Source organism: Sus scrofa, chromosome 8 (assembly GCF_000003025.6).
Source record: "Sus scrofa isolate TJ Tabasco breed Duroc chromosome 8, Sscrofa11.1, whole genome shotgun sequence".
Classification (NCBI taxonomy): domain Eukaryota; kingdom Metazoa; phylum Chordata; class Mammalia; order Artiodactyla; family Suidae; genus Sus; species Sus scrofa.
This window is the reverse complement of record NC_010450.4, coordinates 99,388,822-99,416,659: the sequence shown is the minus strand read 5'-3', so window position 1 is coordinate 99,416,659 and position 27,838 is coordinate 99,388,822. Positions and strand designations below refer to the sequence as shown.

General features: G+C 35.3%; 1 long non-coding RNA gene across 3 annotated transcripts in view; it reads right to left on the bottom strand.

The window, feature by feature from the left end:
• LOC106504728 overlaps positions 1–27,838 on the bottom strand; it is a 211,556-nt gene that overhangs the window by 104,317 nt on the left and 79,401 nt on the right. For all 3 annotated transcript variants that reach the window (XR_002346807.1, XR_002346805.1, XR_002346806.1), the window contains exon 3: positions 23,520–23,624. This is a non-coding gene — a long non-coding RNA (uncharacterized LOC106504728). The remainder of the gene's footprint in view (positions 1–23,519; positions 23,625–27,838) is intronic.

Here is a 27,838-nt window from a genome sequence, read left to right as displayed (position 1 = left end):
AGGAATCCAAAAACTAGAGTGATAGGTGTATTAATATGGATTAATAATGGTGGATTGCTTACCCAACCATTTCCCTGGGAGGGCCCAGAGAACAACCCACTGTACTACAGCATCAAGAACACTGGTGATAAAACATCCTTAAAAACCTCTAGGAATGTACTCAGCAAGCAGAAATGAAGGGGAGAAATGTTGCCATGGATATAGCCTTGCTGCTAAGTATGTCGAAGGTAAGATTCTAGAGTGGCAGAGGCCATGTCCCAGAACTTAATTTCTAATGACACATAAGCATGAGAACTGCAGTGGGAAGCAGAGCCTGAGGTATAATTAGTAAGTGAGGCAAGCTGCAACATTTGGCCATGGCTAATTGACTATGAGGTTCATGGAACTCAAAGAGATGGGCACATTATTAAATTCTTCCTTAATTCATATCATCGAAAAAAAAATCACTTGGCTGGTGAAAATACCTGGTTGAGTCATGAATTTCCACCCAATTCTAGACTTGAGAATAATTACAGTCCCATATTCCTTGAAAGAAGAGGATGATGGATATGCTTAAAGAAGGACCGGAGACACTGCCAAGCACACATCCTCTAAATCTTTTTATTTCACCTAAAATGTTCCTGTGGCCATTTAAGAGGGTGGCTGTGGTCTGAGGAAAAGAAAATTTCCAAGATTTTGAAGAATTAATAAACACTGGGTTTGAAATGAAAAGAATCTTTGAAGATCAAAAAAATCATTCTCTGAGCCATGAATCAGAGAGGGGATTGTGACAGTCTGGTGATAAATGGAGTTTGGGATGGAGTGTATATTAAAGTGAGCTCAGTGTGTTTGTGGATTTATTCACAAGTTTTTCTCCTTATTTGGAAATTCACAGAATTCTTCCTTTGGCTAGTTGTCCCTCAAATCAACATCTATCATGTTAGAAAGAATCAAGTGTTAAGTTCTTGGAACTGGTCTCCCCTCTACCACTAGTTCACGTTTTAATAAAACGAAAAACAGAAACCAGTACTCCAACCCAGGAGGAATAACAGAATTTAGTGCTACTATGAAAAGACTTGAAAGAGAAATGGACATTGATTCGTGGTAGGTCTTCTTTTAAGTCACCTATTTGGAATGTTTAAAAATGACCTGAAGAATGATGGGGATTATCTTAAATATAATTAATTGATGACCCCAGTATCAACTGTTGTACCAGATGTGGTTCTTCTGGAGCAGTTAACAGATTGCTTTTACCCTGATTTGTGGCTATTGCTCCAAAGCAATTGTTACGCAGGCAGAGAAAAAAAGATCATGGGCTTCTGCAGGCAAGAAAAGTACAATTTCTTTGGAGGTAGTGTCTGAATATCTTCTTCTGAATGACTCATTTTTGTGCTCCAGGAAATTGAGACCATTGGTGGCAATTTCCTGAGGTTTCTGCCCTCTCTGATGTCTTGAAGCTGGTAACAGCTTTCTCTGATCTTTGTTCTCTCGGATCTTCCAGGGGTTTTGTCATCTTTTAATTCTCCGTATTAAATCCCATCCTGCTGCTCACTTGTAAGTTGTAAAATGGTATCTGTTTTTTTTTTTTTTTTTTTTTTTGACTGAACTTGGACTAATTTAACCCAGAGCTTTGCCCTCTCCAACTTTTCTTAGGCTCTGTAACTAAGACTTTCATTCATCCAATAGTTTAAGTCAAAGGTCTTACAGACATTCTTGACCCTATTGGTATTTCCCACCATGACTCCCTCATAGCCTTCTCATTCCCCTGAATTCAGTTTTCTGACCAAAGGGCATTTGTAGGCACGCCCTTTTCTATCTCTAGCTCTTTGTCCAATGTTCTCATAACTCACTCCCTCACTTCATTTAGGTTTTCGCTTAAATCTCACCTACTCAGAAAATACTTTCCTGACTACTGCTACCAATCCTTTTTACTACTGGCTTTACAGCATACATTGATTTTGATTTTGAGTGATGTATTAATTTACTCCTCTCTCAACCAGGAGAAAAAAAAAATTCCAAGAAAGCAAAGGCTTCATCTCGTTTAATTATTGATATATCCACATCACCAAAAATAGGTTATAAATTTAGTAGGATTTCTATATATTTTTATTCATATAAAAATGCATAAACCTCACCTATAAAATGTGTATTGGTTGGTGTAGGCAGCAGATGCAGCTCTAATTCGACCCCAAGCCTGGGAACTTCCATATGCCATGGATGCGGCCCTAAGAAAAAAAAAATATGTGTATTGGTAAATCCTTATTTTAAATTTAGTATAAAATATATTCATAAAACATTTAAACTTGAAAATATTATGATAAAATAGCATTATGGGGGGCAGTGTTGAAATCAATGAATATGCTTACAGGTGTCCTTAAGCGCAAAGAACAGAGCTTCCGGATAAAAGCTGGAACACAGTAGTCTATGGACTTTGCTGCAAGATTAGCCTGACTCTGTGTATGTGAAACTTGATTGCCTTACTCAGGAAATGTCTGACATAGTTCATATATCAGTCCTTGAAGTGATCATTTAATTCATCATTAAAAAAAAAAAAAGATTCTTTTAATATTTGACCGAATTCTGAAATGGAAAATATGTACTCTACAGAAGCCTAGTCACAACAATATGAAAAATACATAAACTATACACAGCATTTTCGTATTAGTCTTATTTTTTCTTTTACTGAGACTCCAGTCAAGCTTATCATCAGAGGCTGACATAATATCTCTGTCTGTTGCAGTGCAAATTCCTCCTCTTCTCTCTTTGTACAAGTTCTGCTACTCCTTTTCTGATGACACATAATGTTCTGATTCCCATTTGGTCTGGCCCGGATGTCACTTTCCCCTATCAGGACAATGATTGCTCAGGCTATGCTATCACTTACTCTGTCAGATTTTAAATAAAAGAGTAACAATGGTATTGCTCAAAAAAAAAAAAAAAAAAATCAACAACCTGCATCTCTCCAATACTCTGTGAAAAATGCCTATCCCTAATTTCAGGTATCATGAAATGGTATTTTTCTCAGACTTTTGATGTGCTAATGTAATTGGTGCCTTTCACATTCTTTGTCATGCTGCAGTGACAGAGAAGTTTATTATATTTCATTTCTTATAGTCAAGGAAATACCTTCATAATGGAATCTGAGCTAAAATCAGATCCTTCACTGGACAGCAATAATATAATTCAACCCTTTGCTCAGAACCATTAAGAAATGTCCTTATGGTTTCAGAAGACATTTCTGTTTATCATTTTATTCTATCGTTTTTCTTATACTTGCAAACCCTGACTATCAAAGTTACATGCTTATTTCTCAGTAAGACATTAAAGCGGGACAGTCATTTACAAAAAAGTTAGTTTTTTTTTCCATTACCGGACATTTATTTTTTTCAAATTTCTCAATGTTCTGACCCTCTTCTGCTCAAGACATGCACTGCATTTCTTCAATTGTTGTGCACATCCCTTTAAACTCCTGTCTGACTCTCTGTCTCTGAGTAGAAGCCCCAAACCTATTCAGGTACCTCAAAATAAACACACATACAAAAGCTTTCAACCGAGTATATGTGTGCTTTGTCTAGAATACATGGTGAAGCTCAGGCAAAGGTCTGGATTAAGATGTCAATTTGGGAAACATCACTGTATTGGTAATCAGCACCAGGAGACTGGCCAAGTAGTGCATGCTTTCGGATGAATCATAAAGGACACCAAACATGCAAGCACAAACAATGGAAGAGATGTATTCATAAGAGGTACAGAGATGTGCCCACAGAATGGGAGAAAATATTTGCAAATTAAGTGACTGACAAGAGATTAATCTCCAAAATTTATAAACACCTTCTGCAACTCAATACCAAATAAATAAACAACCCCATCCAAAAATGGGCAGAAGATCTAAACAGACAATTCTCCCAAGACATATGGATGGCGAGAAAACACATGAAAAGATGTTCAAAATCACTCATTATTAGAGAAATGCAAATCAAAACCAATATGAAGCACCACCTTATACCAGTCAGAACAGCCATCATCAAAAAGTCTATAAACAATAAATGCTGGTAAGGGTGTGGAGAAAACGGAACCCTATTACACTGTTGGTGGGAATGCAAATTGGTGCAACCACTGTGGAAAACAGTATGGAGATTCCTCAGAAAACTAAAAATAGAATTAACATTTGATCCAGCATCTATCCAGAGAAAATCATGACTTGAAAGGATACATGTACTCCAATGTGCATCGAAGCACTATATACACTAGCCAAGACATGGAAACAACCTAAGTTTCCATGGACCGAGGAGTGGATAAAGAAGATGTGGTACATATACACAATGGATTTTTACTCAGCCATTAAAAGGAAAGAAACAATAGCATTTGCAGCAACATGGATAGACCTAGAAATTATCATGCCAAGTGAAGTTAGTCAGACAGTGAGATACCAACATCAAATGCTATCAGTTACATGTGAATCTGAAAAAAGGACACAAGGAACTTCTTTGCAGAACAGATACTGACTCACAGACTTTGAAAAACTTATAGTTTCCAAATGAGACAGGTTGGGGGATGAGGGATGCACTGGGGGTTTGAGATGGAAATGCTATAAAAATTGTGATGATCGTTTGTTGTGCAACTATAAATGTAATAAAATTCACTGAATAATAAAAAAGAATACTCATAAAATTTTGCCCAGAAATTCACCTATGTGAGCATTTGCAACATTTGTTTTATCATTTACTCTATATCTATGTATGTATCTATGTATCTATCCATGAATAATAAATACTGTTTATGGGGAAAAAAAGAGATACAGAGATGTGAAAATGATTGGGAAAGCATGTGATTATAGAAACTAAAGGAATAAGGCTTTTTAAGGAAGATGGGGTATGCAGTGCTTTTTTGTGGAACAGCAAGTTTACAGTGTGATAAGAACGGAAACTATCCTTGGATTCTAGCAATTGGGAGATTTTTGGTGACTCTTCAGTAAAATGAAGTTGACATGTTTACAGTTGTGAGTTAAGGAAGTGTAGAAAAATCAGGTAGGTTACACATTTAAGAAATCTGAGAGGCAAGACTGTGAAGTAAATGATACTAAATGACTGAAATTAAGTGCAGAATGAACATGCAGATGATGCTCTGAAATAGTCATCTCAGGAACAGAAGAGGGTTTTGACTAAGGACCAGTAAAACTAGTAATCAAGATTCAAATGAGTTCTCATCTGATACAGAACCAAGTCTCCATTAGACCTTCCTGAGCCTGGACTTCCTTAGGCTTCCTTATCAAAGCTGAATGGGGTACAGAACTAGAGAAGGTATTTTGTGATGTAGTTTGTAGTCAGGCTTGCCTGGGTGACTCTATTAGAAACATGTAATAAAGAAACACTATAGGCAAATAATTAAATATTATATTAAAATCAAGGCAAAGTAAAGTTCCTCATGGGAAAGTAGTTTATATGATCAATCAAATTTTATTTCTAATTGTAATAATAGTGAATATTCATGTTTATTTACAGTGTGTCCAGTCCTCCTCACAGAATCCCCCTTATCTGTTGTGCACATCACTTTAGACTCCTGACTCTCCATCTCTGAGTGGAAGCCCTGAACCTATTCTTATCGTCACTTAACAAACAGGAAAACCAAGGCAAAGAGAAGGGAAATAACTCGCACCAGGTCAAATGGCTGCTGAGTAGTACACCCCGGATTTGAACCAGGGAGTCCAAATCTAGGCTCTGCAATCTTAAACCAGTAGACGAATGCCTCCACAGTGGGTATAATTGGTTGAAATCAATTTAGGCTAGTATCACTGGAAACAGAATTTGTTAAGAATGGGCCAGAATGCAGGGCTTGGAGGCTGTGCAGAACAGAAAAGAAACCAGAATAACCCTGTAAAGCACTACAGGGAGGTACACAGATGCCAGTCCAGAGCATAAACACTCCAGCCAAGATAACACACAGATAACATCACAGGTAGCATCTGTGACAACACAGAACTATGCAGCTGTCCCCCGGTGAGAACCAACACTACATATCAGCTGCTATCGGTAGAACCTCAGTCACTGGCTCTGTTGAAACTGGACGCAATTCAGGCTACCTTTGCCAGAATGGATTCTTTGCAGTGCCAGCTTTACTCATCACTTTTTACATCACTAATTTCCAATTTGGCATGATATGTTTGACTAAAACAGGCTGGGAAACAACCCTATACACTAGTGACTGGGAAAGCAAGTGTCTGGCTTCTAGGCAAGTGGCCACAGGAATTATGTCCAAGGGTCTTAGCAGCCAAAGAGAAACAAAATGAAACAAAAAGGCATGTGTCAGCTGCATAGGTGGTTCCAACTGACTAGGAAGGAAAAGAAGAAAGGGGAGGGGAGGGTGCTGACTGACTGGAAGCAAATGGGGGAACTCAAAAGTCCGTCCATGAGGTTAAAGAGATGTGAGAGTTAAGAGAGAGACTATGACAGAACAAAGGAAAAAGGGTGCTGGGAACAGAATTTTTAAGATGTGTAAGGTGGGGCTAGTCCCGGTGATGACCAGATCTCAGGTCTGGCCTAGATGTTGTTTCCCAGAATTAATGGAGGTAAAGGTCATTGCATTACATAGCACTGCACATTTAATACTAGCATGTTCGATTAACTTTCCCCCAAGGATTTGGAAATCTCTCAACTTTATGATTAAATTTCAGAACACAAAAGGGAAGACTGCAGGTTCTCAAAGGCTTCAGTGAATGAGGGGTACTGAGGTTAGGTGGGTGAATGACAATGAGGAAAAGTAGGGAGACCCAGACAAGAATGAGTGTGTCTATAGCAACGGAAGCACTTTGTCTGAGGGGGACAAATTGCAGCTGTGGGATTTGTGTGTATGGTCAATTGCTCTGAAATCTCCTGTTCTTCTGCCCCTGAAAGATCTAAGCTCTTAGGGCAATATAGGACCTGGACTCAAGGAGAAGTTGAAAACTACTACATGTCTATTTCAGGAATTCCCACCATTCTTCATTCCTATGTCTTTGTCTTTCTCATTCATTAACTGATTTACGTATCTGGAGAGACAGAGAATATTTAGGGTAAGCCAGCGCTCTGCCAGGCACTAATTACACCACCATGGACAAACACATTGATAAACATTGTAAAGGAAACTTAAAGTACTAAGAGAGAAGGTAGAAGAGAGACTGAAAGTTCAGGAAGACCTCCCTGAGAAACAATGGTTCAACTAAAACCAGAGGAAGAGCAAATGTAAGAAACTTTCTGGTGGAGAAAGCATCATGTTCAAAGGCCAATAAGTAGGAAAAGGAATGACTTGTTTGAGAAATTAGAAGCCCAGTATCCAAAGTGTTTGTTTCTGTTTTCCCTAACTTATTAATAATGTATAAGTATCTAATGAAATGAGACTATATATTGTATGTAACGGGAAAATTTAGAATCATTGTCTGTCCTGAAGAAACCCTGTAACTTTCTAAAGCAGGAAAAAAAAAAGATTACATTCTTTATATTTATATCCCTTTCATATATAGTATAAATATATGATTCAGGTATAATTACACAAATATTTAATAACATGTATTAAAAAGGTTAAATTGGGAGTTTCCTTGTGGAGTAGCAGGTTGAGGATCAGGCATTGTCACTGCAGCAGCCCAGATGCTGCTTGGCACAGGTTCAATCCCTGACATGAAAACTTCCACATGCCATGGATGTGGCCACAAAAAAGGTTAAATTGATGTATACTGTATATACATGTGTATATTTTATAGCTATATGTATCTATGATCTGATCTGATGGATCAGGCTAATCCTTCAACTTAAAACACAGTAATAATGTTGATACTCTTTTCATAAGCCTGTGGGAATACCTTATAGAGGTGGTATGAAGAAAGGAGATCTCTCTCTATATAAATTGATGATTAGGTTCCCCCAAAGTCAGCATTTATGTACCATCATTGGTGTGTGTGCAAAAGGCAGGCAGATATGAAAATAGGATATGCAAATACTTGGATGAGACAGGCAAAAAAATCAATAAGAGAGAATCCAAGTGCAAAGGAACAAGACTGCAATCTAGGTGAAAGGGCTCTGAAAATGTAAGGGAGGCACAGTCTGCATAATTGAAAGCTCCTGTAGAAAAACTCTTAGGACATCAAAGCTCAGCACTAATGCACTCAGAACAGTGGAGCTATGAAGAGTTTCACTTCAGAAGTAGATTTTAAAGGTAACGAGTCTTGGTTGTTTGGAAGAAATGACATCTACAAATTTTATTTGCCGTTTTAAAAGATACTTAGCATTGTTCTCTCCCAAGCCTATTTTCTATGAAACATTACTCTTATTTCCACACTTTCAGAAATCACAGTGATTTTTGAAAGGCAGCAAGGGATTCATGTCCTTTTTCTTATCTCATAGGAAAATAGTCATTTGGGCATTAATATTTCATAGCAAATAAACAGATTTTTTGGTGCATTGATCTTGATGGAGAGACCAATAGATAGATAACACAAGATACCTGGTGAAGGTGAAGAACATTGCTGCTCCTTAAAGAAATGACCCACGACACCCACATCAAGGATAGCAAGGCCATAGTTTATAATCTCTGAAGTGTCTTGCCAGTGAAATGATAAAATATTTGTATGACAGATACTAACTGGTGATTATTATGTTCTTTACTTGCTTATGGAATATATATTTGTTGATGGCCTCTGTAATTCTCTTTTATAGAAGCTGAAAACTGAATATCGTGAAAACCATGACTCATTATTTTGGGTTATATATTGCCAGCTCATATTTTTAATATAAACACAACATATCAGCCCAAGCCATCAGCCACTGATTATTGAATTAAGGTGTATTGTTACAAAGACCAGGATTACACTTTCTTTTAAAGAGACCTTGGAGTTCCCATTGTGGCACAGTGGTTAACGAATCCGACTAGGAACCATGAGGTTGCAGGTTCAATCCTTGGCCTTGATCAGTGGGTTAGGGATCTGGCGTTGCCATGAGCTGTGGTGTAGGTTGCAGATGCGGCTCAGATCCCATGTTGCTGTTGCTGTGGCTGTGGCATAGGCTGGTGGCTACACCTCCAATTTGACCCCTAGCCTGGGAACCTCCATATGCCGCAGGAGCGGCGCTAGAAAAGGCAAAAAGACAAATAAATAAATAAATCAATAAATAAAGAGACCTTAATCTCATTTGTTTTGGTTAGAATTTTTTTGTTTGTAAAATAGAAACCTAGTATCAAGCAAAATAGGAATTTACATAAAAAAGAAACAGGGCCTGAAAACAGGAATACATCTAGATCACAAGAAAGATTTGAAAGCCAAGAATTAATTGCCTTCTAGGTCCTTCTATTTCTTTCATCTCTGCTTCTGCCTAGGTATCCATTTACATCTCAATACAACTATCAACCTTTTTGTCTCTCAGGCTCAGGTTCTGGGAAGGAAACCCTTGATGTGCTTTTATCCCATGTCACTCTGGCCCCAACAACCCTGGCCAGGGGAGCTCTGTAGCAAGAAGGGCAGGATATATTCCTGTAACACTCGTGTAGATAGAAAATCCTACGAAAGTGTTAAGGGCAAACTACCCAATACATTTCCACTATACCATTTGCTGGAAACATGAAGTGAAATAACAGTTGTTAGCACTTACTATTCCCCAAGCACTACATGGATAATACTTTTAATACTCAATAAAACGCACTAACTATATGCAGTTATCACTATGTAGATGAAGAAGCCAAGGTAAAGGAAATGTGGAAAAAAAAGTCCAAGATCACAGACCGACATATTTAATTGAAATATAGTAAGATACATTTATTGTGCTTTCATTTGCTAAGCAGTATTCTAAGTTTTGAGGATTCAGAGGTCTCAGATATGACTGACCCATGACCTTGGAGAGCTCACGGCCAATGGGAAAATAGAAGAGAAAAGATAATTATAACACAGTGGTTAAGCTTTATATTTTAAGGAACCACATGCTGTCCCAGAGGTTTATGTGTGGAGCTCAGATCTATTGTGACCCAGGCCCTCACAATAAAAATATCTGAAGAAAGTGACATTCAAATGTAAAAGATGAATTGATATTAACCAGATGAAGAAGAAAGGTAAGTGGATTCGGCCATTTCCATTCCTGAAAGTGGGTCCAAGAAATGTGAAGGACACTTAATTCAGTATGGAAAATTAGAAAATTTCACACACATGCCTCTTCAGCCAGCTACCAAAGCGCAAAAAAAAAAAAAAAAAAAAAAAAAAAAAAAAAAAAAAAAAAAAAAAAAAAAAAAAAAAAAATCACTGCAATGCCATTTATTTTATTTTTTTTAAAGATTTTAATTTTTTTTCATTATAGTTGATTTACAATGTTCTGTCAATCTCCGCTGTAAGGCAAGGTGACCCAGTCATACATACAGATAGGTAGATAGACAGATATTCTTTTTCTCACATTATTCTCCATCATGTTCCATCACAAGTGACTAGATATAGTTCCCTGAGCTATGCAGCTGGGTCTCATCACTTATCTACTCCAAATGCAATAGTTTGTATCTATTAACCCCAAACTCCCTGTCCATCCCATGCCCTGTCACTTACTTTAAAATACTTCAGCACAGACAGTGATTGAAATGTGAATATTCATTAGTTAAGCTACATTCTAGAAACTCTCATCTTAGTGAGAAATTCCCACTCAAGAGGTATTCAGCTAGAATTACCCTGAAAGACTACACTTCAGAGTCACTGCTTCAAGAGACTTTAACATGAGAGACTTTGCTAATATATACTATATAGAACACACATATATATTTATGTAATATATGGCAGTTTGATTGAAGTGTTATTATATGGTGTATGGTGACTTAAGATCTGAATGGTTTAGACAATCACAGGAATGAAATGCTTTTCTTAATTTTCTTTTGTTTGAAGGTCATGTTAGTTTCATGATGCTAAAATATTTTTCTTCCCCATTCATTAAAAAATCAGTGATAAAGTTTTTCAAAATCTTTATTTTATGAAACAAAAATATTATGACATTAATAGTAAAGATTAGATTTAAATCCTACTAAAATTACACCTTTGAGGGAAGTGAGAGGATAGATAATAAATCTACTCCTTCTCACGGGTTTTTCTCATACTATATAAGATCTAATGATAATCTTGATATGTAGAATTAGTATTAGGTGCACAAAATCATTTTTAGAAGACAACGTAAATATTTTAAATTTTTTATAAGGATCACCTAAATCCTATCCAAACAAATGAAACATAAATCAAATGTATCTATTGGCCAGATATGTGACGAGTATTGTATAGTAATTTTATTTGATCTTGCCCTCATTTTTTCAGAGTCAGAGACAACCTTGTCAGATCCTTTTCACTGACTTTAGATTATTTTCCTCCGAGACTTCTATCTTGCATTTCAGCACTAAGTAATTTGTTAGAATTTTTATGACTCCTCAGAAAGCCCTCAGAACATTTCACAGTAATGAATATTGAGTCCATTTTGACAGCCTTGTAATAGATGAGGCAAAATATTTAAGAGTATTTGCCACTTTTATAAACTTTTCATATGCTGAAAAAAATCTTTGGAACACAAAGCACCAATTCAATATAATACTTTGTCCATTTCATTATTGATACATTCATATTAATAGACCTTATTTCTTTCTAATTTATTTGTCAATATATCATGTGATGTAAGATAACTTATTTTTATAAAGATCACAGAGTTGCTGAAAATAGTAATTTGCATTGAAGAAGTCTGGATTGTAGACTTGTGTGAATGTTATTTCTATCATCATTTTTAACACAGATATCTCATATGTTTAACACATGCCTCAAATAACATGCATACAGGCTATTTGATATTCATCAAACACAGGCCATCTCTGACTCTTGTATGTTTCTTTCTAACAGTTATTAAAGGAAATATTATTCAGTTCTTTTGCCAGTTTCTTATTACCAAAATAACACATAGTAGTTATAAAGAATTTGGGAAACATTACAGGAACTCCCTGACTGATTCTGCTTAACGGATTACCAAGTGTAACTTTTTGTGTTCTGAGACAGATTTTCAGTGTTAGTGGGGGGCAGGTTCCCCACCACCACCAAGCAATTCTCCTACACCAGTTGGATTTCCTACAGTTCAACTCAATTCTGTCATCTACCCAGAGATAGTATTAGATGCCACAGGTTAAGGGTTCAGTGCTAAAGACTGCTCCCTGCCACTTCGGATGCCAACTGCAAGCCCAGTGTGTTACCTAGCCTTCTGCCCAACTGGCTATAAATCAGAAGATCCAAAGACCCCTCCTAGGGTTTGATTAATTTCCCAGAGCAGCTCTTAGAACTCAGAGAACTATTTTACTTACTAGATTACAGGTTTATTGTAAAGGGATAGAACTCAGGAAGAGGCAGATGCAAGGAATGCATAGGTCAAAGTATATGGGAAAGGTCTCAGGGCTTCCAGGCCATCTCCAGGTGCACTGCTGTCCCTAAACTTCCACAATCACCAACTCAGAAGCTCTTCAAACCCAATTGTTTGGGGTTTCACTACACGGCCTCATTTGATTAAATCATGGCCATTGGCGTTTCATTCACCCTCCAGCCTCTCATCCCTCTCTGGAAATCTGGAGGTGGGACAGAATTCCAAACCAAAAAATTCCAAAATTCTTGGTTGTTTCCCCAGAAACCAGCCTCCATCCCTAGTGCTAGCCAAAAGTCACCTCATTAACGCAAACCCAGCTATGGCGGAAAGGAGTTAGTTGTGAATAATGAGACATTATTTTACCTTTATGATTCTGAACCTTTTCAGAAACTGAGGAAAGAGGCCAAATATTATAACAAAAGAGGCTGCCATTGCTTTTATGCTCAGGAAATTCCAAGGGTTTTTGGAACTGTGATTCAGGAACTGTAGATGAGGACCAGTCTTCTGAGTGACCAAATATGTATTTCTTATAAATCATAATATCACAACAGTCAATTCTCCACTGTCTCTATAAAGTGCTGAACACTCAAGGCTAGGAGGCTCCAAGCCATTGGAGGTTTTTACATACTAAAGTTTGCTGAATATAGGTTCATTCTCCTGCTCCTGTGTGCCAGAGTTACTTAATATTGCAATTATGCAATGTAATTCAATAAACCAATAATAAATGATTGTCAGAAGAAAATCATTTTCAAAACAATTTTGAAACCATGAAAATAAATAATAGAAATTTTCTTGAAAATAAACTGCTAATAAAATAGTTATGGGTGAGGCAACCATAAAATATTGGCAGGAAAATTACAAAAATTTCTAAAGGATTCTCAAGTCAGAGCGCTTTACATTGTCTATAGTTCTTGGTACATATAAGAGAAGGCAAGACTTGAAATCATAAACATAATACAAATTTGGCAATGTCAAATCAGTTGCTCATGGTTAATTTTGCAATATTTTGTTTGATTTTCTTTTTTGTTTTCCTTGGTAATAACCAATCTGAGTAAAGGTAACAGACTTAGTCATAATAATAACAATGGAAAAACTTTTTTTTTTATGTTGAAACACTAATCTTGCTTAAGTGTTTACAAAAACATTTGTAAAGAATTTTTGACACATATTACCTTAATGTTGTAACAGCAACAGTTATGTAGATGATGAAAGCCAATGTTACTGAAAATTGTCTTATTTTCATTGTATTCATTTCTCTATGAGAAATTATACTTCTATTAAGATGGACCATCTCTTTAACACACAGGTTATTTGTGCTTAAGTATAATTTATAAAAGCACAGAATTCCAGATATGGCATTTTCCAAAAATATATTATCAAAAGGATAGAATCAGGATGCTTCTGCCAAAGTATACAGTTTTTTTCATGTCATATTGAATTTAAAAAAATTCTATGGCCAGCAATGTACAAGTACCAAAATATAAGCCATTCCAGAAGATATAAGATCTATTTAAGCTACCTCTGCACTAAACCATTTTTTAACAAACAATCATTGAGTGTAGTATGTCCATCAGACTCTGTTTAAAGAACCGGTAACAAAAGCACTGATGATATGGTAAATTGATGCCCTTGAGATGTCACTGGCATTATATGCCAAGTAAAAAAATGTCACTGATGCCTGTATGTATAAATGAGAGCTGTGCTACTGGTGTTAAAGAGACAACAAGAAAAAGTAAGCAACATGGCAAAAACAGAGTTCAGCCCTTAAACCTACCCATTTATCATCACTGGTTTACATACGGAAAAAACCATTCACAAGATAAATTCATATCTTACCGCTAACAATGACAATACTATTTTCAATTACTAAGTTTAGTTGTTTTTTTCTTTGAAATCTTTATAATTATTTCACTCTTGAATTTTGCTCAAAGCCTAATTTCATTTTATTTTGTTTTAGTATGTAGAAAATGACCAAATATCTAAACATTTTTCATTACATTCCGTTCAAAGCTATGGAATGTATTTGAAAATAGAATATAAACATTCTATTCAAAGCTACGGAATATACTATATTCTTTATTACATCCGTCTGAAAGCAGGATGTTCACTTTTCAAAATCTGTACTTTTTATTTAGTTTACTTTACACTCTTCAATATTTATTATTCAAAGTATTTAAATCCAGCTAGGAAGATAATTTTCAGTAATTATTTTGAATCATTCTGTAATTCTCTATAATCATTTGCCAATAATTCTGGCAAATAAACCAGGTGGGGGGGGCACATATTCCTAAGTTACTGTATAAAATCACCTTTCCAAGTAACATCCATAATTTTGAAAGCATGGGAAAAAATTAAGAAAGAGTGCATTTTAGAAGAATGGCATCCCGTATTTCATGACACTAGTCACCAGAAAATAGAAATTAGATTTACCTCTATAAATTAGAAATATTATTAAATACTAACATGTTTCATTATTTTAAAATGACAATATTGGGAGTTCCCGTCGTGGCACAGTGGTTAACGAATCCAACTAGGGACCATGAGGTTGTGGGTTCGATCCCTGGCCTTGCTCAGTGGTTAGGGATCCTGCTGAGTAGCATTGAGAACTATGTCTAGATAGTCATGTTGCAACAGAACAAAGGGTGGGGAAAAAAAATGTATACATGTAAGGATAACTTGATCCCCTTGCTGTACAGTGAGAAAATAAAATTTAAAAAATAATAATATAAACAGGAATCTGAAGAGATGAGGAATGGTCTGAAGAGACATAAGAAAATCTGCAGAAGAGTCTATATAATAAGATCAAAATCAGTAAAAATCAAAGTAGTAGGGCCCAGGGTAAATGGCTGATGTTAAATATACAGACTAGGCTATACTTAATGATGGGTGAAAAATAAAAGTTTATATTATTTTCTAAGTAAATATTTATCAGTACTTTTATAATAGCTTAATTTTTATTTTAATTTCTAAACCTTTTATTTTATAATTGGTTTATAGATTAATAGTGAGGATACTTGAGCTCACTTTTGTCACTATTATTTTTTCTGTCTTTAATGCTTTATTTGTCTTATATCTTTTGCAGTATGGGTTGCCTGTTCTCTGGTTTGGGATCTGTAAGGATGGTAAGTGCGTATATATATGTGTGTGTGTGAATATGTGCATGCACATATACAAGCATATTATTTCTTTTCAATGATTATTACTTTCCCTAGAATTAGCTGTTATGTCATCTACATACTTTATTCATTCCAGTCAGCCCAAAAAGAGAAACAGTTTTGGTCCTTTTCTTTAGAATACTTCTAAATTTTACTTACTTCTTATCAATATCTCACTGTCCAAAACTTATTTTCTTTCAAAGAGGACAGGGGAATGTAGCTTTTATCTTCATGGTCATGTTCTCAACTATCATTTGGGGTACAATTACTGAGGTCAAAAGGGGAAGAAATTAAGAAATAATGAGCAAGCAGCCTGTCACACATGACTACATGTATGCTATAAAATTCTGAAAGCTAGATAATATGCTTTTAATTTAATAAAGTTTTCACAAGCATTCCTAAATTTGTATTCATTTAATCATCTCAATATAAAACACAACAATAATTTTTAATCCTTCTGACAAAAGACATTGTATTTCTGCTTTTATTCTTTCCATCCTCAACCCTTTCAACTTTCCAACTTGTTTTAACAATCATCTAAGGTCATGAATATAATTTTTAAAAATCTCTTTTTCATGTTATATTTAGAACTGGATATTCCTCCTTCAGTTATAGACACCCAATGCCTTAGGTAGACATAAATCTAAGCCAAAGGAGGTCATTGGAAACCAAGAATAAAAACCCCAAACATTTGTGTTTCTCAAACGTGTGTAGGTGTCTGTCCTCAGTGGATTCCTACCAGAGCAAGGGTAGCATCTTCGAGGTTGATTGAGGCCCCTCAGTCAAAGCGAAAGTAAAGATTAAAGAACCCTGCCCCATGCAAAGGCCATCTGTGTGGTCTTTTCAGTTTCAGAACCTTCCTTTGCTTGCTTTATACTTTACACTTTTTCTGTTTCTATGGTTTAAAAAAATGTAGATTTGGCAGCACTGAACTTTAATTCTTATAATTATTAGTCACATTCAAAGTTATTTATATCTTTTCATCCTGACTTTCACACCAATTATCTCATACGGAATTATATTTTTTGCTTTCTTTTATAATGATCTCAAGGGTGTCACTGAACATTGAGCAGAGGCTTTCATGCCTCAACACCTGTATTTGCAAATGCTTGGTAGTATTTGAAATGATCATTACTCAACTCTTTTTCAGTGAAAGTTTTATTAATATTATATAATCTTCTTCAGGAATTTATTTTATTCAAGGAAAGATCTGAATCTAACTTGATTTTACTGTTCTATAGGCAATCATTTTTAAAAAGTATGTAAAGTATTTATTATGACCCAACTTACTCATTTTTGGTAACTGATTTGTTTCTTGCATGTTCCCACGCCTTTCACAACCCTAAGCAATGGTTTCCATCTCAAACTCCATGTTAATGGCACACTTAAGAGTTGCACAGTGTATGGTCTACAGGCTATCAGAGCTGGACCACGTTCCAATATGATCATAAAAGGCTTCTTCACTTGTATATTTGATTATTATTTCTGATAATTAATTTATATTTAATTTTTCTTATTCTTCCTCAATCATAACTTAGATTGCTATGGTAATTTTCTGTGTATGCTCACTTCACTCAAAATTTCCATTTCCATTTTTTTTTTCTAGATTCTGGAAATACTTTGTAAGTCTACTTTAATATTGTTAATTTGAATTTCTTCAGCATAAATCTGCTTTTTATTCTTTCCAGTGAACATTCTATTTGGCAATTACTTCTCATTGAATTTCATACTTTTCTTATCCAGGCCTGTCCTTGTTTAACAGAACCAAAGCTTTCTTTTATATTACTAAGAATAAGAAACAAATGTGTTCTACATTTTCTTTTGTGTCATGAACTAAATTCATTTCAGGGGAGGATTTTCCTCTGAGTCATTACCATTTGATTTCTCTTTCCCTATATCTCATAATGCCTTCTTATATACAGTTGACATTTTCTATTAACTCCTGTTAGAACTTGATTTGATATTATTTGTTCATGCCGTGAGGCTGATGCATCTTATTTTAATGTCCTTCCCCTGGATCTTATTGCAAAAGAAGGATATGATTCATGCCCAGTGCTGGAGGAAAGTAAGGATGTGGGTTTTCAGTACACATTCCGCAGTAGTTCCCTGGATACTGGCAGAAGCCCCTAGTTGACATGAAACTAGAGGGCAGAGCATTATGTAAAGCAGATAGCAGGCTGGTGCCCTCATCATGGCATTTAGTAGATGTTAGTTTCTTTAGTAACTGTGTGCCTTTTCAAATTGTTCAATAAATGCAAAAATCTACTCAAAAATCAGTAAAAAAAATAAATTTCCAGAGACTTGTAGTCATGGTTCAGAGAACAATGAGAAATAGGCCAGAGGTTATTGATGCTACTCCCAGGTATCTCCCTTACAGGACTTAGAGCTGTGACTAAAAGCCTGAAAGGCAAAAAAGCACAAAGTAAGTACTGGAGATTTTTCACTATGTGGCTTCCCATGTCAGTGATAGCCAGAGGCTGTTAAGGTCACAAGCCTGCAGAATTAGTTGTGCAGACTTTAAGGGCCAAAGGCCAACGCACAGACTGTCAGTAGAAGCTGGTAATTACTATTCCTAGTATATTTTAGTCAAGCAAAATGTCAGAGAAGTAATAGAAGGGTATTTTTTTAATTCTAACTTATCTGCATAAACAGCTATGAAAGCTGAAATGTGCTCACTTGTTTCTCATTGCAAAGATGTTAACCTGTCTTTTATTTCCAAATAGAATACTAGCTATCTTATTTACAAATAAAACAAGATGGAAAACCAGGAGCAAGTGTTCTTGCCAGTTGCAGTAATTCTTCCATCCTTCTTTCCAGAGGTAAAGTATGCAGAAAACCTGTGTCTCCCAGTTATTATTTTGGATCCCTCCCTCCAAGAAATACATCAGAATGACCAAGAGTGTGGACTCCAGAAAAACAAAGATTACATTTGAAGATTTGGCTGAAGGTTAGAACAAAAGTTGTCCCTGGGAGATGAATAAATACATATTGAAGAGTTTAAACGCCATGAGAGCTGCAGATGAAGGACACCATCAAGCCTGAAATAGTTCAGGAGGTGCTCTTCCTTGTGCCTCTGGTGGTAACAGGGGAGGCAATTAGGGGCTTCATCAGTTAGATACTGAGCTCTTTCACATAAAGACGATGGGGAAAATGTGTTCTAGAGATTCAGAGACTTCCCCTAGGCTACTCCTAGAGGTGGGATTACACAGAAGACTGACCTACCTAGAAACCTGCAAATCCCAGCATGGAACATGCCTAAGTAGGATATACCTAAGTAGGAGTCAGGTTCAACTCCAACCTGAAGGCAAATCATGAGGCTGAGTCAGGAGGAATATTAAGGATTTGGTAGATGAGTCTAGATATGGAGTGGAAGGAAATGTCAACTACTCTGAGGATGCAGCTAAGAACCAAGAGAATTTAACCAGAGACAGAAAGTCATCATGGAGAAAACCTACACTATTTTATTAATTTGCTCTCTCACCCAGAGCTAGTTATCACAGTCTACTCATTCATACAATGAGTTTGGCTTGATAACATCCTAGCAATTACTCATGACATTTGACATTTATCACATTGTCTTGTTTTTTAGACCTGATAGGATCACCAAAAGGATATAAAGGGCTCCAGATTAAAATATTGTGAAAAATTTTAAGAGACATGAAGAAAATTTTTCTAAGCATTAACGTTACCTTTCTGACAAGACTGTGTAAGCATATATGTGTATAGGTAGAATTCAACCTGCTTAGGTGGATGAGCAGAGGCATAAATGCTAAGTGGTAGGACTAAAATGTCACCATTTGTACATTAGGATAGGCCTGAAAATGATTCCTGAATAAAATATAGTTATGTAATATCAATGTGATTAAGAATAGTGTTTAGCATACTGCATGCATTCAGTATATCAAGCTTTGTGATAGTCATTATATAAGCATTTTTACATAGATTTATAATGATTTTATTATTATTCCTGCTATTTTCCTAGGGAAATGAGGTTCATGGAGGAGATATTATTGCTTCAGATAATTGAGTTTGTTGGTAATAGCGATTCTACATAGGTGGTAATAGGGATTCTACATAGGTGTTTCTGAATCTAAAGCCCAGGCATGATATCTCTATTAATTACAGCAGCATACCTGGTGAGTCACCTTAAGTCCTCCAGACTAGAGCTACGTCAAAATTTGTCCACAGTTTTTTCTTCTTTTTTGGCTGCAGAATTTCCCAGGCTAGGGATCGAACCTAAGACACAGCTGTGACAATACTGGATCCTTAACCCTCTGTGCCACAAGGGAACTCCTGTTCACAGTTATTATACCTCAAGTATCCAGAATACCCAAGAACACAATGGAAACTCATAAAGAAGAATAGGGCTCTCAGTGAAGCTGGGAGAATCGTAAACATCCTTCACAATCACACATCCAAAAAATGCCAGTTTGACCATCTGGAAAAAGTTTAGCAATTCCTTCAGGGCCATACTTGGCAAAGTTCCTTTCTAGGAACTCTTTTCCATGCCATATTCACTTGGGAGAAATGGCTGGATAATCGTGGTGATGACGCTTTTTCTGAGCTGAATCTCAGCAGGCCTCACAGGTAATAGAGAAAACACTGGGAAAGTTTTGTGAACACACAGGCAAAAAAGAAAATCTGGAAAAGGATTAGTGCAGGAGGAATCATCACTGCACTTGAGGCCACTTATCTATTTGTTCCTTTTCAGTGAAGTAGACATAAAAACAGGCTTTATTTCTTAAGGATGAAATCCTCTAACGTACAGAGCAGGACTGAAAGCAAGCACACAGAAACAGGGACATATAAAAGAGGAAAAAAAAAAAAAAAACGGAAGGAGAAAGACACAAATCCTCCTCATGTATAGAAAAGGGAAAGTTCTCACAGATTTGAGCAGCTTCTCATAGTCCATCTATAGGCAAAGCCGCCTGGGAGGAAAGACATGGAATCAGATGTGAGCAAAGCTGTAGCCTAGCAAGTCCATTATTACAACCAATAGGCATCTTCTGTTGCTATGGCAATATTTTGACTCTAATTTAGCTTCACTCCAGCCAACAAACTAATCGAAACAGAGATACAAATAGCTCCATTTTCGGACTGGGCTTTTATTTTCAGTTTAATTCTTTGAATATTTTCTATTTAATCATTGTTAATTCACCAATTTCATACTTCAGTGAACACTTCCTGGGTAAAATTATTAATGAACTAGAATCTTATCAGATTCTTCCCTCACCTTCAAATTACTGAGTGAACAACTGAAATTCATTAAATTATGGCATGAAGTAACAAAGATACCTGTTCATTAAATAAGAGTAACTTGAGAGACAGATGCACAATAAAGCACCATTTTTTGGTCTCCAACTGCTTATTTGATTTTTTTTTTAAGGTGGGTCAGTTTTTTTGTCTGTGGATGAAAACTCAAGAATAACCTATGATATTTCTGATCATTCTTTGGCAATATATTTCCTTTTCCAGATTCTTCTTATAAAATATGTGTAATGCAGTATTTAAAAGGCTCAGGCTTGAGAATTCCAGTTTCAGGGCAGTGACACACAGTTTGAAAGACCATCGCTTCTACCCTTACATAAAAAGAGCTGAAAAAACCCTGCAGATATTAACAACTTTTCTTGCACCTATTAGAGAAAGAAGTTTTAGGGAACCAATTAATCTAAAATCCAGAGAAAGACAAGTGCTTTCAGTAAGAAACAGAACTTGATTATAAATATAGAGAAGCTTGTGCTAATATAATATTTGACAGTAAAATATCCGCAAGTGCCTTTTAAAAATTCTCTTATTGATAAATCTATTAAAACAACAAATTTTATCAAAATTTAATAAATTTCATTGCTTCTTTTCAGATTCATTATTTACAAATATAATCAATCTAGATAAGCAAAAGTTATTTTCTGCTACTTACAACTTTGTATATCCAGCCATGGGCGTATGAAAGTTCCGAGGCCAAGTATTGAACCTGAGCCACAGCTGCAACCTACACTGCAGCTGTGACAGTGCTGCATTCTTCAATCCACTGTGCCAGGCCATGGATTGAACCAACACCTGCATAGCAACCCAAGCCACTGCTGTTGGATTCTTAACCTACTATACCACAAGAGGGAATTCCCAGCAAATCTATTAAAGTTTTGATTTTAACTTTCTTCTCATGTGACTAGACAATTTACTAATTTACTAGACTCAATTATCTTTGATCAATAAAATGCTATTGTCTTGCATACACATTTAAACATTTCTTCTATTGTTACTTCTAGTATAGCCTTAATAACCCACATTAACTTTAATTTGTAATCAAAATAACTACTTCTACTTTACAGAGAAAACTGAGAGGTAGGTATTTGGCAATTGTCATATAAAGCATCTTGCAGACCAGTAAGACAAATTATGTTGACCTACATTCACTCGAGTTGTTCCTTCTATATTTTTTTAAAGTGGCAAACAGTGAGCATATCCATTAACATGATCCATAAGAATAAGCATTCTGGAACATCAAAAAGTAAGATGCAAACACACATACATACACAGGAACGTAATCAACTGATTTCTTGGTGACCAAGATTTCAGTTATTTTATCTAACTTGGAAAGTACTTGGTTATCAAAACAATACCCAAATGGTACCTTCATTTAATATTAGTTTGTGATCTCAAATTAACTAAGGGCCTTGGAAATTACACTTATGTTCACATGCTTCAGAAACACTCTTCATATAAAAGGTTTTTATAATTACAAACAGATTTAATTCAATAAAATTTAACAAGTTTTTTGAAAATTATAAACATTATATAGAAATTATCTCATCTTAACTGATAATAAACCAACATCTAAATTTAAGAACTCAACCAGTTAACTAGTCTTTTAGTGAAAATACAAACCTTATTTTTAAAAAATTCTCTATTGTACTCTATAAGAGAAAACCAGAGAAAAAAACAGATAGCTATTCTCCTGAAAGAGGGAAAATATTAACTCAGTCAGATTTGTTAAAAATTTTAACCTTTCTTATATATTTGGATACTTACTTCTGAGCTAGCAGTTTCTATAAAAAGTAATCTCTTTTTAAAAGGCTGTCACATTTCAAGAATTTGAAATTTATTTTCTTTATTTCCTAGGTATTTTGTGGGGATGGCTAGATTTACATAGGTACATAAAAATCTCTATGTCATAGTCAGAAATAGCTTTTTAAAGTAATAATAACAATATTTTTTAGTTCTTTTATTCTTTTTTTAAAAATTGAAGTTTAGTTGATTTACCATATTGTCTTAGTTTCAGGTATAGAGTGATTCAGATATATATCACAGATATAGATATGTCCTTTTTCAGATCATTTTCCTTATAGGTTATGACAAAAATAACATTAATATCTATGGAAATGGAAAGATATTTCACACAAACACACAAGAAAGGTAAAGACTTTCCTGATTTGTAGATTTGCAGACAAAGGGTGCTTATAGTTCCATTTACCCAGACTTAGAGGGACGAAAGTAAACACTAAACACAAAACTAACTGGATCAGATTGCAAAGAGCTGTTCTCATACTGGCTGACATGGAATATTTTCTTAATCAATCTGAGCCCACAAATAAATAACCAAAAATAGATGAACAAATTATATTCTTTTTTGTCCCTCATCCAGCAAAAAATAAGCATCTATTATCTCAATAGAAATCACCAGATTTTCAAATGATAGATTCCCTTTCCTCTGCTGCCACTAATGGGGAATAACTTACTGGTTTTGCACAGATCAGATTTTTAAAACATAAGCTCTCTCTATATAGTTGAGACCAACTCAATGTTCTGAGACAAAATACAGACTCACTAAGTCCCTGATGTAGAAAGAGGCACAGCAATGACCTTGACTTAGAGAAGGAAGGAATAAGAGACTTAACCAGAAACAAAAACAAAAATAAGAATTTAGAATATCAACAACTAAAGAAATGAAATGTCAACAAAAGTAAAATTTTAGTCTTACTCAAGAATCACTGTGAGAGCCAAGAAAATGTACCTGAGCATAAACTGCCCTTGAGGTGCATGCAGTCAATGAACTTTAAATGTCTCCATCAGGCAAATCCACTTGGAGAATTCCAGCATCTTGGTGGGTTCTCCAAAACTGCAAGTTATAATATAAAAATTAAAATTAAAACCATAATTCTCGGACAAATGTAGAAAGAACATGACATTTTTTAACTAGATAATGAAGAAATAAGTAAAATGTGAAAGTTTTAAGAATATTTGATAAACTGGGCTTTTATTAGTATTATTTTTAAATAGAAGTATTAGAATAAGATTGTTAAAAATAAAACAAATTAATGGGCTACAGAACAATAAAACTCTTATTTTGGAATTATTTTTCCAACTGGACAGAAGTGTAAAAGTTGACATGTAACAGCTCAGTGTGAGGACTCTGAGCAATTGGAAAACAGGTATATTCACCTAGATTATTAAATAACCTTCCAGTGAGCCTGTTTAAAAAGAAAAAGACTCCATATGGTGTGTACTCTCTTTCATCTTATTTCCTTTTTTTTTTTTTTTTTTTGCCATTTTTTTTGGCTGCCCTATGGCACACAGAGGCCCCAGATCCAAGTCGCAGTTGGGACCTATAGCATAGCTGTGGCAGTTCCAGATTCTCAACCCACTGTGCCTGGCCAGGGATCAAACCTGTGCTCTAGCACTGCAGATATGCGGCTGATCTCATTGTGCCACAGCAGGAACTCCTTATTTCCAGATTTTTGATAACTTTTCTAAACACTACAATTCAGTATTTCTAGTTATTGGTCGTTTGCATGTTTTACTTTTAAAAGACTATGCCGTAGATATTCTTATTAAACCTGACTAAAATTGGAATATGTTTCTCAATATGTTCATTTTTATGTTCTGAAATTGTTATTACTTTCATTGTCACACTGTTCAAGATTTCATCTTATACACTAATCATTAAAAGAACTCAAGAATTTGGGACAAAAATTGATTTATATTTAATTCAACTTGAATTATACTTTTCTAATTCAGAGGACATCAATGTGTCCTTCTTAGGGAATAAAAAGTAATACTGTAAAACCCATGAAAACAAAATTTAGTGATCACACAATTTGAAAACACACAGTCTACAGAAATTTTTGATATATATATGCATATACATACTTCAATACTATCTACACATATTATATACATATGCAGCAAAAATTCTGATATATATATATATGTTATATAAGTATGATCTATACATATATCATATAGGTATATAAATTAATATTTAGCATATTATAATATATAAATTTAGGGTTTTAGTTACACATATTTATATATTATAAATTTTGTGTATTTATATAAATTTAGTATATAGATTTAGTATCCTTATAAATACAAATTAGGGGTTTCATATTATTATTTAATACTCTTATTAGATATTTAACACTAACCTTCACTTTTGTCATTTTCTTTCATTCAAAATATTGTAAATTTAAAGTCACCAAGAATTTTCAACTATTCAAACACAATATGTTCACAAAAATGACTTTGTAAAGATAACTTCCTTCCTCTCATTGACAACATGAGGAGGTAGGTGTCTGTTTCTGTCATTTATGTCTAGTGTGTTTAAGAAACAGAGACAGAGATAATCCCTGGAGGTACCATCTGTAACGAACACTTGACATGTTTCACATATCAGTTTCATTATTTTGTCGAGAGCATTATTCTAAAACAATGAAATCCTGAAGAGAATTTCTTGCCTCTTTGAAGAGAATAGATTCTGAGACTAAAAGAGCATACAGAGCAGGAATCTTAATCTTTATTCCTATTTTAAAAAGCAATTTTTTTTTCTTATCTTAACCTTACACGCAGAGAAATGTGCTGCTATAAGTGATTAACGAGTTTTGAAAGTGATTTCTATATTTGCACTACTATCCTTTTATTCTTATGAGAATTGAATAAACTGTGAATTAATAAAAAGGAAAGGAATTTGGCCTATCAATTTCCTAATTATTTTTAAATACTTACTTGAATTTCAAGTTAGACTGTCCCATGCTTACCTCTTGAGAATAATAGGAAATTTGCTTTGGGTTGTGTATTGACCAGTAGTCACAAGTATAGATGAGGGAGGAGAAAGGGAGAGTGAAAGTGTTAGCCAGCCTCTTCTGCCCTGCTGGAATTTCAAGAAAGATGGAGAAGGGGTGGGCTGGGCTGGAAAGAACACTCTATGTTTGATTCAGAGCAAATTGCTCTTTGAAGATTTTATAAAAATCAAAAAGAAGAAGAAATAAACTATGTTAAATAAATTAGAGGTTTACATGCTCTCCTATGGTTGGTAGAAAATTGCTTTTTCTAAGCAATGCTGAGACTTTATTATAAGGTTGCAGAAAGCTCATTAAGCAAGAAATTCTTGGAATCTCTTTTTGGTTTATAGAAATGAGCTGTTTGAATGCAGCCTTATTTTTTGTAGCAATTAACTTTGTGGAAAAATCCCCTGTTAAATTATCTTTGGACAACATTCACAAAACTATCAGTGATTGTTTTCCTATAACTAAGTCTTTGTTATTTCTTTGGCCTTTGTGTTGTTGTTGTTACAAAATAATTTTTCCATTTAAGAGGGCCAACTTCCCATTGTTGTTGAAGTGAATCAGAGACTAGAAGGATGGGACTATAAATGTATCATATATACATTTCCTTCCCTCTGATGGATTAGCTGTGAAAAACAGTACGGTATTCTGACTGCCACAAATTATCTCCTGAATTGTCATTTAAATCCCATTCCCTATGAATGCTGTTTCTTAGAAGAGGGAAATCAAATAATGTTCTTTTGAACACTGACAATTTAATTCTTATTCATGAGTCCTCAGAAACTACTTCTAGGTTAAAAATTTATTGAGCCTGATTTTTCCAAAGATGAGGAGCATACCTCCTAATTATTGAGATATTCAGCTATAAAACAATATTATTTATCTATGATAATGATAAATGATGTCCATATCTTTATTAGTTTGTATCTATCAATATGCAGCTATTCACTCCTATCTATCAGAGGTGATTATTAAATATCTATACATAGCCAGTTTCATTTCTTTAACTCCCTTTGCTTTTATGGCCCCCAGAGGAGGGAAGGGCTAAGGTCACCTTGGAACAAAGACGTGATGTAAGGTCATTTCCTTCCAGTGGGAAGCAATGGAAAACCTATGGGTCCACTTCAAATGGACTTTGGAAATGAGAGGAAGACAGAAGGAGGGCTAGGAGAGAAGATGCCAATGGTGTTTTCTTATTGCCTCATGAATCAACCTTGGGTAGCCCAGTATGGAAGTAGGCAACATCTAGATAAAAAATATGAGGCATCTGTGGACAGCAAAGCTACAGGTCTGTTTCTCAAACACAGTTCGGGTTGCGTAACCCTTGAAGAAGCCCAACGATCCCAGGTGGAGGCAAACAGATCAATCACAAGCCATGGCCTTGGTCGCCGTAGCCTGCAGCAGGATAAGGATTATTGCTGGTTGAAATCTCTACTTCTTTGGTGAGGAAATAAGGAAGTGCTGAAATGATCAGCAGGCCAGTGGAGGATCAAATAACTATGAAAACCTGGGGCTTCGACAGAGGCAAAACAAGGCACAAGGACTTCCCCAAACTCAGTAGGCATCTAGAATTATGCAGGTCATTAGGGGACATCTAAAGGGGGCCCCAGAGTCAAAGAAGATCTAGAGAACATCATTTTGAAAACTGGACAATATTGAAATATTGTCTCCTTCCTCCACAAAACTATAAAACCCCCATCGATCTGAATATCATCTTACAGAAGAACACCAGAAGTGGAGACTGCCCATCTTTACTTTTACACATTACCACGACACTCTGAAGCTTCAAATAAAATAAAAGATGACAAATAATACATTTTTACTGTATAAATTTGATTCAGTTTTTATTTTGATAATTTTACTCAAGAAGATATTTCAAAAAGAAGATTGTAACTAAGATAAACTGAATTTCCCGTTGTGGCTCAGCGGGAACAAATTCAACTAGGAACCATGAGGTTGCAGGTTCGATCCCTGGCCTCGCTCAGTGGGTTAAGAATCCGGCATGCCCTGAGCTGTGGTGTAGTTTGTAGACACAGCTCAGATCTGGCATTGCTGTGGCTCTGGCGTAGGCCGGCAGCTATAGCTCCGATTATACCCCTAGCCTTGGAAACGCCATATGCCAAGGGTGCGGCCCTAAAAGGCCACAAAAAAAAAAAAAAAGAGAGAGAGAGATAAACTAAAAGAGGCTAACATATGGGCACATCTTAAAAGACTCTTTCCCTTCTCAATCACTACTCAGGGATGTAGGGCTCATGAGAAATATTAGATA